Source organism: Ursus arctos, unplaced genomic scaffold, assembly GCF_023065955.2.
Source record: "Ursus arctos isolate Adak ecotype North America unplaced genomic scaffold, UrsArc2.0 scaffold_17, whole genome shotgun sequence".
NCBI lineage: Eukaryota > Metazoa > Chordata > Mammalia > Carnivora > Ursidae > Ursus > Ursus arctos.
In genome coordinates this window covers 8319429-8332838 of record NW_026622841.1, presented here as the reverse complement: position 1 = coordinate 8332838, position 13410 = coordinate 8319429, and positions in this window count along the sequence as shown.

Sequence of the window (13410 nt, the reverse complement as noted above, 5' to 3'; positions counted from 1 at the left end):
TTTAATTCCTTAATTTTCTGCATCTCTTGGGACAGAGAGGAAAAGGACAATTAGTGCTATGTTTGGGGCTTTGTTGCCTGGAAAGCTGAACTCTGATGCCTTGAAATAAATTTCCATACCAGCATCTGCAATTGATTTGTACCAGTTAAAATATTAATGGCATGCAAATTAAAGCATTCATAAAGTTCTCTAGGACACTATTTGATGACTTCGCTAGATGTTTTAATTAAACACTATTAATTATGATTTGTATTGAATTATAGAAAACATGAGGTCCAGTCCTTTAGGGGCAGATAGTGTATAATTTACTCTGCAAATCAGCTCTACTCATTTTTTAAAATGTATTACTGTAAAACATGTAAATTCTAATAAATCTAAAAGATTTTTAAAATAGTTTTAGGGTAACATTTTATCTATCTTTAAAGTTAAAATAGGTTTATATATTTAAATTATTAACCAAATTAAGTTATTCATTCTTGTCCCAGACATTTTCTGGGCAACTATTACATGTTAGTCACTGGAATAGTTCACAGCCTAGAAGGAAAGAAAAATTTACAAAGAGTAGGTACATATCTTTGTTTACACAGGTACACACAATGACAATGAGGAAGAGGAAGTAAGGGGAACTCAGAGACGGCTTTGGAAACAATGTAGTTTGTGGTTTTTGAATGTTTAACATGTCTATACTGGTATGACAGAATAAACAAAACTGCATTTTAGAATTCATCTCTGTTGCACAAGAGAACCATCCAGTGCCTAATAGAGCATCTGGACCATCCTACATTCTGATTGAACTATTTGTTGAATGAATGAATGAAACCAGCAACAACTCAAAAAAATCAGGTTGAGCTCTGTTGTCACTGTGCTTGACTCTGCTAGCATTTCATGGACAATCCTGGGAGTTGGTTGGGTGACTGTGTGGATAGGGAACTTTCACAGACTGAAACTGATCTTGCCCATGGCGGTCTGAGAAACTGCACTCAAGAGTTATATGGGGAGAACATGCCTTGAAAAGCATCCTGAGTCCTAGCCATGTGAAGAAAAAAGAAACGAGGAGTTGGTTGTACAAGAATTCTGGAGAATTTAAATACTTTAAACCACTAAACTCTTTGAGGAGTTTAATACGATTATCTTTGGTGATCTGCCACTTCCATGAAGTGATGCTGGTGAGGAAAATGTGTAAGCGTGGGAGCGATAAAATGACACCCAATCAGCCTAGATGAACTGAAGCCATGTACTATTTTTGATTATATAGACAGTAATTGAAACCTTCTCAGCAGGAGAAAATTTTCCAAAGGTCAAATAATCCAATCATGTACATTGTTGGAAGCATTTGCCTGAAACATAATTCTCATTCAAATAGTATTTACTTCTTTAAGTGCAAGATGTTCTTTTTTAAAAAAAAAAGATTTTTTAAATTTATTTATTTGGGGTGGGAGGGGAGGGCACAGAGGGAGAGTAAGAGGCTGAGCAGAGAGCCAGACGTGGGGCTCAATCCCAGGACACTGAGATCATGACCTGAGCCCAAGGCAGATGCTTCCCCGACTGAGCCACCCAGGCGCCCCCTCTGCAAAGTGTTCTTAACTATTTTGATTACTTTAGAGCTTTTTCGTTTATTCTAGATTTGGGTATTTAGTCTGTTAGTCACACTTTCCCTCCTTTCAGGCTAGAAGAGCTACAAAAATCTCTGAAGCTAAGTACCAAAAGTATGCGTGCAAGGGCACCTGGGTGGCTTAGTTAAGTGTCAGACTCCTGGTTTTGGCTCAGGTCAGGATCTCAGGGTGGGGTCCAGTTCCACTTCACAGGCTCTAGGCTCAGTGCGGAGTCAGCTTGAGAGTCTTTCCCTCTGCCCCTCCCTCTCCATCTGCCTCTCCCCCCCACTCCTGCTCCAAATGAATTCATTAATTTTAAAAATCTTTAAAAAAAATAAAGTACGTATGAAGATTTCCACAAAAGCAGATAACGAAGAGGAAGAGTTATAAAGCTCAGTCCAGAGGACATCTGTGGAAGTGTGTGTGTGTGTGTGTGTGTGTGTGTGTGTGTGTGTGTGTGTGTAGTTATGGTTATTGATGGAGAGAAGCCCTCACAAGTATCTGTGAAGTGCAACACGCAGTTAATGAAGTACTCCCAGAGACAGGCTGAGCATAAACAAATTAATTCTTGAGAAATTCACAAGGAATTTTCATGCTTAGCTGTATAGATAAGTTTGAGTTTGATCTAAGTGTGAAATACAGATCATGTGAATATTATTTTCTTAAATTATTTTCTTAAAAAAATTGTAAAAGTTAGACGTGTTACTTAAGAGGGAAATAACTAAACTTTCTAACTTGTGCCTAAAGTAAAAGCAACACTTCAGTGTGCTTTTAACCTTCCTCAAAGTGTTCATGTGACACCAGTTTGACTCTAAAAGCATCTAATATGCTCATGCACATCCTAACAGCAAGTGACAGTTATGGGTGAATAGAAATATGCTCTAAATCTGTTCAACCATGAAAATAAAATGAACTTTTAGGTTATCCTAAAATGAATGTAAGCAATTCCAAGTGTGGTTAAAGTGATCTTTTGGGATGGTGAAGCAGGAAAGATTTTGTTATAGTATAGACAATAAATTATCCTACAATTGGCTTATGCTGAAATGGGCATCATTTTTTTCCTCCTTTCCCATTCAACATATAGATTTTCCTAGTTGCCTACACTTATGATTATAATCATTTTCCATCTCTAGATTAACTGTCCTTTTTGCCACTGAATCTGTATGGTCCATTTTTTTTACTAACCAATATGCCTGCTACATAATATTGAAGAGATAAATATTCACAAAGCTCATTCCTTGGCAAATAATTTATTAAATCAACAGCTTTTGCAAGCACAGGATTTTTTTTTTAAAGTATAGCTGCACTTAGGAGACTTTAAGGCTAATTAAATTTTCTTCTCACTTACTGGGTTTGATTAAGTGCTATCTCCATTCATTCAGCAAAAATCTAGTGAATACCTATTCTTCACTAAGTGCTGTGGCCTCCAGCAGGCCAGGAAATAGCATTCCTCTTCCTTTGTTCTAAACAAATTAAGAAATCAAGAAGTATACCACATCATGGCTAAAACATCAGCTGTCCACTTATAAAGGCTTTGTTGGAGATCGTGGTTTAGTGGGACAGCAGAAAGACTGCCCACTAAACACTCACGTGAGGCATTTACCCACTAAGGGGCAGAGGAGGACCCACTATGGAAGTGGAATGTCCAAGTCCTGGGAACTCCTCGCTCCCTGGAGGACAATGACTGCCAAGCACTGCTTGGAGGATGCCTGTTTTGTCTATTCTTCCAATGGCCACTGCATAAAGGAGGAAAACAGGGGCAGATTTTGTAATGGAACTCCATCAGGACTGGGGACATAACCTTCCCACCAACACTAGGTTTCATGCAGCAACGATGAGGTAGGATCTTATCCTTTGTGCAAGAAGCTCAGAGCCTACAAGGAATGTGGCCGAAAAGAAAAGAGACCACTACCGTCTGCGAAAGTGGGCTGGAGTGGCCTGGGCTGGTGGTGTTGCAATTGTGCATTGCCTGGATCTACGTTTAGTCCAAAAGCATGAGCAAATCTGGCTAGAGAAGAAATATTTCAGGAGAAAGAATATTCTCAAATTATCACAATACATGTTAAATCACAATGCATAGAAGATACTACCATTTATCATCAATGTTCTCCCATTCTCTGTCTGAATGGGGTATCATGCAATATCTTTATAAGATTAGTAGTTGACATTCATTGAAGGCTACGTGATAAGCATTTGATTTAAGCAATATACGCAATCTCATTTACTTTTCCCAACAATGCTCTGATTACACTGAGGTTCTGTAGGCTAATTAGCTCGCATAAGATTGCACAGATATTAAATGTTAGACATCAGAAAAAAACCCATATCGCCAAGAGGATGAGCATAAAAATATTTCACTGAGCCTTGGAGATCAAACATGATTACATCTCTGCCTACATTTTTAGCTTTGCCTCCCTGTGGTCCAGTCTCACGGCTTTCTTTCAGTTATTCAAATGTGTATAGTCTTTCCTGTAAGGGCTGACGTAGGTAGGCCAGGTTTGAGAACCCAGAGGGGGTCCCACAGACCAGCCAAGGGGCTCCTTGGCTCTGCTCAGGATAAAAATCAAACAAGAGCCAGGAAGAAATAAGAACAGAGTTTATCGAATAAGTGATAAAGTATAGCAGACAGAGTGTCTGGGAGACTCAGAAAATGAGAAGTGAGTCTCTGCATTGTTTGTGGTGAGAAGTTTACTGGAACGGAGTTCAGGGTATGTGTTCCTTCAGGAATCTAGGAGGGTCTGATCAATGGGAAGTGTCATGTGAACAATAGATGTTATTCCGTAAATCACCGAAGGTGGGAGTATTGGCACCAGTGTGGACAGAGGTTTGCTCTAAGATGTTATCAAGTGGATGGGGGCCAGGAATGAACCTCAGGGAATGATTAACTTTCTTGCCTCCCTCTTGGTGTGGGTACATAGCTTCTTTGGTTTACTCAGATGCAAGGGAAAATACAGAACTCGAGGAAATGGGGCCTGGCGGAGAAAGAGTAGATAGAATCTTTCTAAAATAGAGTCCCTTCAGTTTCCCCATCTCAACGTCTTGAAGGTATGTGTTGAAAGGAAAACTCTGTACTTATTGAGTTATTTAAAATAAAAGTTCTTTTTAAAAATTTTTTGATATATTTAAATTTGTATCTTCAAAATAAAAATCTGGCACATTTTATCTTAAACATCATCAAATGTATTTATGAACAACTCAATTTTTTTTCTAAAATGAAGTCAGATTTCAGAAATCATGTTTTTCAAAAATGAAAATATTCTCTTTTTAGTTATAATTAATTTGGGATACTACATAAATTTAGCCACCCATTTTGAACAAGATAATCTCTAATTGTAATACTATAAGCTATTGTATGTATCAGCCATGTATTCAGTATTGAGATCCTACTGTTAAGACATAAATTCTCATAGTTTACTCAAGAAAACCTTCACATAAACAAATTCAAAATTAAAGTGAGCCTTTGCCTAACAATTGGGCCAATCCTCAGGACTATTTTTTTTTTTAATTCCGTACTCTTCGTTTTCCACAAGTATTACTAAGTAATTATTGTATTTGGGTGCCTGTACTACATTCTAGGATTGCAAAATGATAAATGAAGAAAAAAGAACATGAAAGCATTTAGACATTAAGAAACAGAAGTTCAGAGAAAAGACTAAGGACATTAGGAAACGTTAAGTGAAAATTGTAGACTATAATCTGGTTTTTCAGTGAACAACAGAGATGTCAGGGCAGAAGGAAAAGGAAAGTCATCCTGGGCAAGTTAAAATTCAGAGACAGGAGTTTAAATAATCCAGTTCTGTGAGAGCAGACCAGAGAATGAAAGCCTTCCTTGATGGCTGCCTGAGACACTGATGATTTGGGAGGACAAGGCAGTGACATTTCCAAAGACTCCTGCGATCAACACAGAGCTGATAGAGACAGTAACTTTGTTTATCTCTTTTCCAACATGGAGCATCCTTCTGCCATTTAGGACACCATTTTCAGTCTTTCCTGCCCCTTCTTAGAGAATGATTAGAAAGGTTTCTCCTTCAACACGGGAGGGGTCTCCGTGGGGGTGGGGAGCTAGGACACTTGTGGGCAGTAACAGCAAACAGCCTGCGTATCCTGTATTCCAGACACGATCAGACTGCCTGGACTATGAAACTGGTCTGAAAAAGAAATTCTCAGTCTGAGGAAGAAGTTCCTCTGCTCAGATTATCACCCCTTTCAGTTTACCCTCATCAGAACTGCCAGAATGAGCTTTCGGAATCCCAAACCTGATCAAGTCACTGCCCAACTCAGAATCCTTCTGGCCCTCTCCTGGTATCACAAGTCAAATTCCCGTCTTCACTACAGCAGCAGGGTTTGCAAGGTGAGAGAGGAGGCTTGCCGCCATCTTCCTTCCTACGGTGTGCCCAGTGCAGGGAGCAGGGCTGCAATGAAGTGTGTTCTCTGGGGACACAGCTAATGAAGCGAGGGTCCGTCCAGCTTCCAGCCTTACCTCCCACCGCTACGTTCCACATCCCCTGCCGCTCATCACCTATTCCAGCCTCTCCTGCCCCTTCTCGGCCATCTCTCCTCCTCTGACCCCTCTTGTTTTCCATCTTTGTAAGTTTCCCTACCCTCCTCATCAGTATTTTCACACTTCGCTAACTGGACCCACTTTTCAAGACTACTGAAAGGTTGTTTACTCTGTGATGTTTTCCTTCATCTCCACATACAATAAAATATTCCATAGCAGTTTCTACAAACTTTCCTCATTGCCCTTACTTTTACGTATCATTCTCTCCCACAAAAGCTTTTGACAGCCTTAAAAGTGGGGAATGTGTTATTCATCTTTGTAGTCTCAACAAGAATGCAGCACAATTCTTGGCATAAAAAACTACTCTTTACAGAAAAGCTTTTATAAATTGTTATTAAACACAACTAGAGAACAATCTCTTCAGGATTCTCTCTGTTATTGCTTCTGGCTGCCAAAGTCCTTTTTTAATCCTCTTCTAAGATGATAATTTGACAAGAAAACTGTGTTTTCTTGTTATACAACAACTACCTTCATTAATAATATAGTTTGTTTCTTAATGGTGCTTTATAGTTGGTTTATTCCGCGAACTTGTTTCTCTTTTATGTTTCTTTTTTTTTTTTTTTAAAGATTTTATTTATTTATTCGACAGAGATAGAGACAGCCAGCGAGAGAGAGGGAACACAAGCAGGGGGAGTGGGAGAGGAAGAAGCAGGCTCATAGCGGGGGAGCCTGATGTGGGGCTCATCCCACCACACCGGGATCACGCCCTGAGCCGAAGGCAGACGCTTAACCGCTGTGCCACCCAGGCGCCCCCTCTTTTATGTTTCTTAAGAAGAAAAATTGTTCAGGTGTTCCAGAATGAGCACAAACCTGGGATTTTTTCTGCTCTTGGTGCCCCTTCTAACAGCCGCAACAATGGTCTTATTTGGACCTTAGTTTCCTCATCTACACATCGAAGACATGGACGGATGGTATCTAAAGCTGATACTCTAGGGACATCTGGGAGGCTCAGTCAGTTAAGCGGCTGCCTTTGGCTCAGGTCATGATCCCATGGTCCTGGGATCTAGTCCTATATTGGGCTCCTTGCTCACCGGGGAGCCTGCTTCTCCCTCTGCATGCCGCTCCCCCTGCTTGTGCTCTCTCTCTCTCTCTCTGACAAATAAAAAATCTTAAAAAAAAATAAAGCTAATACTCTAGTCTGAAAATTAAGGGAGAGTACATTGTACATGTTTTATAGAAGCCATGTGTGATTATGAACTCATGCATAATTTCCTGGTGGCTTTTTACTGAATATTCTAGGATTACAAAAAATATTCTGGAGAAATGTGCCAAAGCAGCTCGAAAAATTCCAATTATTAGTTTATTATTGATTTTTCTCTCCCCATTTCTCCATTCTATTATGCTAATCCAGTGGATCGTTTTCTTTACATAGAAAACACAAATTGTGAATTAAATTAATTTCTATTAATAGAATACTTACATTAGTAGCATTTTTAAGTAATTTCTCTTGTCTACAAGGAAAATGCCCTTTTTTTGGCCAGTGATTGCACCTTTTTGATGATCGCTTGAGCTTTGCCTCCTCTATAGGTTAGCAAAAAACACAAAGCCAGCTTTGGGTATTTGTGAACAATTTCACTGCATGTTCTAAATATCTTCCGAAAATGGCACTTTTTTTTATTATGAGCAGCAGAATTATGCCTCCCCATGTGGTCTTATTTGAGATTATATTATTAAATGTGGCATGAGAGATGAAATACGAAGTGGAATTTGTATGATTTCTAACTGCCTTTCCAATAAAAGCAGCAGGGAGCTATTAAGTAATCCCATTTTTAAAGTGTATGCTTGCAGGAGAAATAAGACTTCAATTCTCATTCTCTATAGCAACTCTGTATAGGCAAGCTGCAAGATTCCATCAGTGTCATCACTGTAGTTCTTCTCTTCCAATTTCTAGAACTTCGCTCTCTCCTAAGTACACACAGGGTTCTAAATAGCTCTGCTTCATTAGAAACACTTCCTTTGGATTCTGCCTTCTCTTTCTCAACATTAGAAACATCCTTTTGCTATCTGTGAATGGTACCATTTTTGAAATATACAATGTTCTTGTTTTGGTTTTCTCCTCTGGAGGCCTGTGTCTTCCACTATAGGGTTTTTTGAAATACCATTATAGTTCTTGAATATACTTGTGATTCTTTGAGTTTTAAATAAGGATAAACATGGGATTCAATCTTATCATGCACCTGAATGTAGTGTTGAATTGCAGACACACACTGATCACTAATCTGTCATTATTACCCAGCGTAACATGTCCAGTTTGTGTCACAAAGTATACCGGTTAGACTTCCAGATTTTCCAAGGATCTCTGTAGCATTCATAGTGCTTCTCTTTAGAAAGTTTAAGGAGTCTTGATAGATAACAAAATACATAGTTTTCAAGAAGGAAGGCAGAGTTAATTTTAAATAAAATAGAACTCCCTGTTGCTGATTTCCTTTGTGAAAGATCCAATTGGATGCAAATGAGTCTAATTAGCAACTGTGATTCTCCCTCCCAAAAGAGCCTTCTGTTGTTTCTGCCTATTTCAACTTAATATCATCTTTTTTGTTGTTTTTTAAATTGTGATTTTCTGCAAAGATAAAAACAAATAGATATTAACATAGCAGAGAGCCATGTAATAATTACCGAGATTTAACTATTATAATGTGTATTTCCCTATATTTTCCATCTATTATAAAAAAGCTTTATAGATATACTGCAGAAATTCTATCCCCACCCACATGTGTTCCCTCCTATCTTTTGCCAGAGATGCTGAGTGAATGTGTTTTTCTCCATTCATGGTTTTATACATAACATATATATATATATATATATATATACACACATATATATATATATATATATAATATATATTGTCACTAATAATTACAGGACTAATATAGCACTGTCAGATCGTTTTGCAACATGCTTTTTATTCACTTGAAATTATGTATTTGAAGTTTATTGGTTTTAATAAGTGCACCCTTTATTTTTGTTTAATCCATTGTTTGATCATGCTAAATTTATTTATCCATTCTTCAATGGATGAATGTTTGCAGTGCTTCCAGAATTTTACTACTAAAAATAATGGTGATTGGAGATCTTCATGTAGTTCTCCTACAATGGGTAAACATGATTTTTTCCAGTGCGTATTTTCTCCAGAGTGTATTTTTCTCTATTTGTGGAATTCCTGGGTCAAAGTTTATTGCTTTCTGCTTCTAAAGCTTGTAAATGTGTGTGATAGACAAAAAGGGCCATGTATGTTTTACCTTCACAATATATTCCTTCTGTGTCATTGCCAAATAAATAAATGAAGAATTAATTTTGAATGACTTACTACTGGAGAGATAATAAAATTTTCTGAGGCAAATTGTAAAGCATCCCTCTCTGTGGTTGCAATAAAGCCTATTTCCCTTCTAATAATGTCCTTTCCTCTTGCCTCATAAATGACTAAAGAGCAGTAAGGTTTTTGAAGTGTCACAGACCCAACCTGCACTCCAGCTAAGGAGAATTTCTTCACTGCTCTTTAGAACCATTCAAAGTTCCTCATGCCTCTTCCTAACACATGACTCTTACAAACAGTTGCTCACTGGACTCGCCTCACATGTTAGGGGATAAAAAACATACAGAGAGGAGGAAAAGGACAGAGCTTTTACTAAGGTAACATTCTCCCTAATGAGGACCTCTTTAGGACCTTCGTCCTGGACACATCAGAAAGATGGACCCCTGAGAGCAGATGCTAACTGAAGTGTGTATGAAACCTCCAAAAATGGGTGTTTTAAACTATAAAATTTAAAAGTGTAAAACATGAATAACTGATTTGACAATTAAATGTGTTTGACGATTAAAATCTTCAAAAATATACTGAACAATGATCAATTAAAAATAGCACTTCTATCCTGTTTCACTTTTTGTGTCTCTTAGTTTTCTATCAATAAATACCATACTGATAAAGAGTACCAGAACAGTGTCCATAAGAGGGAGTTACTTATTTACCCATTCCATTGGTGTATACTGCTTATATTTATACTTAAAAATCAAAAGACAACCATTTGCGATGACTAATTTTATGTGTCATCTTGGCTAGGCCACGAGCCAGTCGTTTGCTCCAACACATTCTTGATGTTGTTGTGAAGGCATGTTTTAGATGTGATTGGCTATATGTAACACAGAAACCCTGCCCGGGCGCCTGGGTGGCTCCGTCCGTTAAAATTCCGACTCTTGGTTTCGGCTCAGGTCATGATCTCAGGGTCATGAGATTGAGCCCTGCTTCAGGTTCTGAGCTCTTGCTCACTCTCTCTCTCAAATAAATAAATCTTTAGGAAAAAGAAAAAGAAAAAAGAAAAAGAAAAAGAAACCCTGCCTGAGTTTCTAGCCTGGAGATTTCTGACTGAAGACTGCAACATCAACTCTTCCCTGAATCTCCAGCCCGTTAGTTGGCTTGCTCTAGATCTGGACTTGCTGACCCTCACTTGAGACAATTCCTTTATATAAACCTCTCTCTTTAGTTTCCATTTCACACCTGAGTTTTCCTCTACTTTCATGTACTTTATTTATTTTTTTTACACTCTTTAGCATAGTGATGCCTGTTGTGAAAATCTGCTCATTCCAACATCTGGGTCATCTCATGGGTGGTCTCCTCTGATGTCTTGTTCTCATGTATGAATCTCTATTCCTAGGGCTCACGTGCCCACTGATTTTGGATAACGTGATGGGTATATTGTTTGTTTTTGTGTGTGATGGTTAATTTTGTATGTTAACTTGATGGGCTAAGGGATGCCCAGATAGCTGGTAAACATTTTTTCTGGGTGTGGCTGTGAAGGTGTTTAGGGTAGGGATTAGCATTTGGGTCAATAATCTGAGAGAAGATCTGCCCTCACCTACATGGGTGGGCGTCTCCCAGTCCATTGAAAGCCCAAATGGAACAAAAAGGTAGAGAAAGGTGTATTCTTTCTCTTTCTTCTTGAGTTAGGACATTCATTTTCTCCTGCCCTTGGGCATTGGAGCTCCTGGTCCTCAAGCCAGGGACTTACACCAGCAGATCTCCCTGGCTCTTATTCCTTCAACCTTGAACTGGGAATTACATCATAAGCTCACCTGATTCTCAGGCCCTTCTGGGACTCAGACTGAATTACACCACTGGTTTTCCTAGTTCTCCAGTTTGCAAATGGCGCAGAATTTCTCAGCCTCCATAATGGGCAGAGTCAATGCCCATAATAAATGTCCCCTTATTTATCGATTGGTATCCTATAGGTTTATATCTCTGGAGAACCCTGACCAGTATAGATTGTACCAATGACATTCTGAGTCATACATTAAAAAGACTCTGGATAATGTTATTTTCTTCTAAAGGAAATACTTTTCAAACTACGTTTTATGTATTTGCCTGCAGTTAACTTGTAATATTTTCTTTAATTGTATTAAAATTTTTCATTATCTTCAATGTTAAAATTCTTGATTATTTTAGATTTCTTGCATTGATTTTTATTTTTTAAATTACGCATTTAAAATATGATTTGTCTTGATTGCTGGAGTCGTTGACACTCCCTTACATTTTGCACCCAACACAAGTACTTCATTTGCCTCTCTATTAGTCTCATTTGTTCTCAGGAAGGAGGAGGTGCCTGTTTCCAGCCTGGTAGTTATTACTGTGTGCCACTATGGCCAAACATTAATAATATCCTGCCCAATTGGTCCTACTGACATTAAATGACCTCAATATCATGACCCCAGTGGATGAATGTTTCAAATATGGGCTGCATCTCTGTCAGCTTATTATTTCTGCAGCTGCCACCCCCTCTGCTTCTATGATAGGCACAGACACACATAAAAATAAAGTCAGAAAGATGCTGTCACTTTTCTCCATAGACTAAGGAACAGCTAGCTAGCTCCTACATGGTACCAGAATTATTTCATTTATCTCCTTGCCAGTGAACATACTTTGTGCTCTTCTTAACCTTATAGAAAACAATTAACCCCTCCATTCTAATTTCTTTCCTCAAAATGACGAGTCAAAAAAATTGAAAATGGTATTTTTAATTGACATCATGAAAAAATTTGACTGCAAACAAACAGATATGCGTATTTTCTATGTTCTCAACAAATAAACCAATAAACAGTAAGGTTATTTGCAGTCATCTCTTTTTTATTTAAAAATTCTAATTCATCAGAAAATATTAAGCTGACAGACATTCTCCAAATGAAAGTGATAGAAATTATATTCTGCCTGCTGCCTTCCTCTCGCCAAAATTACAATTTCATCATTTTTTCCAGAAACTGTCATGTTTTATTTACAAAGAGAGAATTGCTTTTTATTGGATTTAGTGGGACCTGTTTTCTTTTATGTTAGTGAGATATAATTAACATGTAACATTGTGCGAGTTGGAAGTGTACAACATGTACAGCACAGTGATTGTAGTCAACATTACTGGATTATACACTTCCAAGTTGCCAAGAGACAGGTCTTGATTGTTCCTACCGCAACAAAGAGATGATAATCATGTGACATGATAGAGGTGTTAGCTAACGCTAAAGTGGTGATCAAATTGCAATATATAAATGTATTGGCTCAACATACAGTCATCATTTTTTAGTTAAATATTAAAAACGATGCCTAAATATTCACTTTTCTAATCTTTGTTGCAATACTATGGCATGAACTCTATTCTATCTATTCCATGATTTGTTACTTTTACCATATAATTTCTACCATTTCAAATTTTATATATATAGAATTAACAAAGTCTTTATGAAAAAGTATGCTTGCCTAGTTATTCATTTTTTAAATTATTTTTTAATTATTCTTCAATTTAGGGGGGAGGGGTGGAGGGAGAGAGAGAATCTGTAAGCAGACTCCCCATTGAGCATGGAGCCTGATGTGGGGCTTAATCTCAAGAGCCTGAGATCATGACCTGAGTCAAAATCAAGAGTTGGATGCTTAACCAACTGAGCCACCCAGGCACCCCTATTTATTCATGAATATATACATTAATTGTTTAATCTATTATGTAAGTACTCACATACCAGGCTTTGCATCTATTTCTTTTTAAATTACTTTTCACTGCTACTAGGACTGTACAAATTTGGCAGCTAGTAGACCACCAAAAGGGATCACTTACCAGGTATTTCTCATATTATTTATGGTGTAGGAAAAATGACATCTCTGGACCTCTAATTCCTTGGATAAAACTTGGACATAATAGAATTATCTTTTACATTTCTACAGAAAATGAAATAATGACATAAGTGGTAATACAAGATACACAGTAAAAGTTTATTTTCTTCTGA